The sequence below is a fragment of the Phalacrocorax carbo genome, chromosome 7 (genome assembly GCF_963921805.1).
Source record: "Phalacrocorax carbo chromosome 7, bPhaCar2.1, whole genome shotgun sequence".
Taxonomy (NCBI): domain Eukaryota; kingdom Metazoa; phylum Chordata; class Aves; order Suliformes; family Phalacrocoracidae; genus Phalacrocorax; species Phalacrocorax carbo.
The window spans coordinates 29,385,710-29,390,346 of NC_087519.1; positions in this window are offsets into that span (position 1 = coordinate 29,385,710).

Here is a 4,637-nt window from a genome sequence, read left to right on the forward strand (position 1 = left end):
CATCTAAACAATTTATGGGCCCTGAAGTTTCAACATCAAGAAAGCGAACATGACTTTTCTAAACTGTTGTGACTTTTGGGCACTTAGCAGGCAAACTGGGAAAGCTTTTTTTAGCTGGCTGCTGTACAGACTTGTTTTAAGTAGAATGGATTTGTTAGTGGGTTTTTTTATTGTAATGCTATTATTGGCTGCCCTCATGTCTAAGATTTGAAAAAGTGAGTGCATGCAATGGAAGTACAAGAGGCCCCAGTAATAGTTCTCCATGTTTGTTATAAAATAGACACAGGTTTCCTTTTTATGACTTTTTTTAAAACTGTCTTACGAACAGTTGTATTGGTACTTTTTTTAAGTTTAGTCAATGTTGTCTTCCAGAATAAGTTTTAAGGTATCACTTACTTCTGCATTGAACTATCGCATCAACACAAAGAGTGGAGATTCCATTCTGAGCCAGTTCAATTGTGAAAATTCATACTTTTTTATTTTTTATGCAATTCAATGAGTAGATGAGCTCAGATTTAAATTCTTAAAAGCACGTTTATTGTAACAAGAATTGTTATGTATTAATACTTCAGTTTTCAATAAAGATTGACTTGTGTTGCTTATTGTGGTGGTGTTCTGCTGTCTCTGGTGCCATCCTTTGAGGAAAGATTCTCTTGCTGGGTAGCAGTACGGTATGCTGGAACTCCCCAAGCTAATGACATCTGATGATTGGTCGAATCAAAGCAAAACACTTGAATTGGTTAAGTGACTTTTCCCCATGTTTCTTAATGGGTAACAAAACACAGCAGTAAAGGCTTCCTTTAATTCCCCTGGGGAGCGAGGAGCCCTAAGTTGCCCCGCCTGAGAGTACAGTAAAGATGGTGCAACCCTGCCTCACTCCCTTTTGAGGCATTTCTTCAGGTTTGAGCTTTTTATTATTTTATAGCTTAAAACAAAGAAAATGGAGCAGATTTATAATTTCACAATGCTTTAGCATTTACTTGATACCAAATCTGTGGTGTTTCAGAGGTGACAGGTCTTGAGCAGAAAGCTGTTACAAATCGGAGTCTGGAGTGTTCCCCAGAAGGAAAAGAATGGAGTAGGTGTGAAGTGTGGGTAATCATCCTAATTCTTCAGAGAGTGAGTGGCCCTAAATGACACTAGTGTTAAAATGGAAGTATGTATATTTTGGGGGGGTGGGACTACACTGCTTGAACTAACCGGCTATTTTCATTTATTGTAGGTCTCCAAAATAACAATAACTTACCTGGTAATGTTCCTGTGAAAAGCAACGCATGTGGAAGAGGAAGGTATAACACCAATAACTGCATGGAACTGCAGAAATAGTGCTTGGTTTTGAGATTATTGCTACAGGTGTGTTTTGTTCAGTCAAGTAGTTCACCTTCTAAGAAAGTAGCAAAGCACTAGGAATCCTGTGGGCTGATTTTTTTTTTCGGTGCCTTTTACCTCAAGCTAGTTGCTGGTCAGTTTTCCTGGGATCACTTTTATTTTACAGGGTGATAGTTTGGAGGGGTTTTGCAGGTCATTGGAGCTGATGAAAATTCATAATCCCGAACCAGTGAGTTTCTGGAATCTGAGAGGATCTAGAAGGGAAATACAGTTTTTCAGAATTATGCTGATCATTCTTGGGTTGGAGGGATTCTCCTATGGCTGTTCTTGGGGTGGTCTGTTGTTGTGAAGAATCACTTTATACTGTATCTGACACTCATAAGAACGTCGTACTGAACTTACAAGTCTGTATATGGGGCTGCTTGTTTGTTCTAAATGTATCCGAAGAACTACCAAAATGGTGGGTCAGTAATGGTTTGATTTCCATCCCCCCCGCCCCCGAGATTCATTCTGCAATGATACTGTGGTGCATATTACTCTCCCACTTACTTGCCTACGAGTGGCTGTTAGTTACTTGCTATGGAGGTTAGATGTATTGGTAAGAGCTCCCCTTATTGTAGAGGCAGCTTTGAATACTTGGTAACGGCCAGAGCCCCTTCCAGGACAGTAACCACCCAGTTAGTGATTGTCAGAAATAAGGCAAGAAGTTTTGAGTTTCAGGTTTTCCTGTAACTAATTATGGACGCAAAGAAATTTTGCTTTTCCTAACATCTCGCTTTAGATTCTAAACTCCATGGCTTGCTGTCGACAAATTCAGATAACAGAAATAGTTTTTTGGTGAACTCCCCTGGAATCAGGAGTGACGTACTGATGATTGTTTGGCTGGGAGTTTTCTTTTGTAGGAAATGTCAGTCATAGTGCTGGGGTAGAAGGTGTTGCTACATTACGTGGGTAAAACGTCTGACTTGGCAGGGGGAGGCTAAATGCTCTCCTGGATTTTATTTCAAAATCCATCAGGGTAGTAGCTGTCCTATATTTGCCATCCAGAATAGAATGGGCTCCATGTGACTACTTAAAAAAAAAAATAATTAAAAAATTGTACTGCAATAAGAAGTCTTTGGTAGCTACGGGAAGATGTGTTGTCCGTGTTACAGAGAGAATGGCAGACCTACACCCACAGGGAAGATTGTTGAGCCTCACGGCACAAGTAACCCATAGCTACAGACCTTGGTGGACTGGAAGATACTTCAGATGCAGACTTGACACAGAAGACTTGGCACCACCAGTCAGCTTAAATTAGTGCAGCTGGACCTTCATCTTGGGGCTATATTAATCTATTCTGTAGTGTTTTACAGCAGCTTATTCTTTTCTGGGCAGGAAGGGTTAACTACATGGACAAATTGATGCTTCTGAAAGAGGGAGGGGAACACACCTTTCCAGTTTTGCTTTTACCAGCCTTATTGTAAGAATAGTGATCACGGGGAATTTCACAGCTGAGATCAAATGCTGTACACTCTTTGACTGCATGAATGCTGAGATGGCTGAAGCTGGGGGTAAGGCTTTCCTTGATGGTGTGATACAGGTAGGTAGTCTATTGATTCAGGTTGCTGGAGGTTAAAAAGTATTATCAAGCCTAGGTAATGGGTGTGAGGACAGGCTGCTACTTGTCAGAAAAAGGGGAAGAAGAAGAGGTGGAAAGACAGAACTCTTCAGCAGAGTACTGTTACATAGCTACATATGATTATGGCAGATATAAAGGCTTATTTTGTATACACAGTAGTTAAGGTTTTGTGGGAGGATTACAGAATTAGACAAATAAAGTTGGTAGCTTGTTTATTTCCCATCTCACAAATGTATATGTAAACAGTCACACACAAAGGTACACAAGTCTGGGTTAAGTATCACAGGTATTTTGTTTGCACAGGCTGTAAAACAGGGAGCTGCTTTGGTAGCAAAGTTGTGCAAAAGAAAAGCTCATGATGTGCAGAGAAGAGCGGCATAGTTGCAGGGAGGAAAATGACAGGAGTGTTACGCAAAAAGAACAAGCAGCCTGTATTTTTCCGAAAACCACCAGCACTGCCAAAGCCGTGGGATTTTAGTAACGTAGCTTGTTGTTAAGGAAACGCGGGAGACGTGAGAAATGAAGTGTGGTGTGAGGTGTTAATCCCGAGGCAGGCCAGGCTGCGATTCCTGCGTGGCCAGGAAGGAGTGCCCTGTGGCACCTCAGGAGCCAGAAGCTATGGGGCTGTGAATACAACGGCAAGTGAAATCCAGGTTGCTGCTGTTCTTGAGCCTGTGGAAGGCTGTCTGATACCCCACCCTGATCTGTGTAGCTCTCGGCGGAAGAATGCAGGGGCGCATTTTGGCTTCTGACGTGTCATGTTTTTGACTGCCTTCTTGCACTAGCTTAGCTCTGAAATGAGTTGCGTTGTATCTGCTGCTTTGAAGATAGATTCCCTCCCCTGCACTAAAATGAACAAACTAAATGAACAACACTACCTTCAGTGGGTTAAAATAATCTGAAAACACTACAGGGTTTTTCAGTTCATTTCTATGCATTACCAAAACCCATTACTTACCTGGAGACCTGATCCTACAGCTTTGCTTAGACTGGGAGCTCTGGGGACAGGGACTTTCTACTGGTAGGCTGGTACAGGGCATCGTAGTTGAGTCAGACCTTATGATCGTACCGATGTGGTACTGCTACTTGTCAATAGGAGTGGCAAGGCCCGCTAACTGTAGTAGAAAACTTAAGTAGCAGCAGGTACAAGCTGAGGCTCCAGCAGTTGAATGAAGTGTGAACAGCTCCATTCTTAAAGCTTTAAGAGTTATTGTACTACCCTATTCGCTGTCCAAACAGGCGTTGCAGTGCCGTACCCTTCATTAGCAGGTACACTGCAAAACTGGACATGAGAATTGAAAACAGTTGAAGTAATAACAGTAAAATAAGAAACTGGCACTTGCTCGAAGCTGTACCGCCTCACAGACGCTGACAAAGTTCTTAAGCGGTCGGTGTAGCAAGTGGTACAGTACTTGTTCAAAAGATTGATAGTTAAGGATCAGTGGCAAGATTGTTATATTTAATTCTGCTGTTACATGAAGCCATGCTTCCACTACGGTAAATCTGGAGGAGCACAGCCTGATGCTTTGACGTATGTTGCAAAAGATGAAAGGCCTTTTTATAAAGAAAGGCTAATTTCTGTTGTTCTGGCATCCCGAGAAATTAGAATTTTCAGTCTGAGGCTGTGATTCTCTTGGAATGTCTGTTACTCGTAGATGCCTCGATTTTCAGTTGTCCTGATTGATGA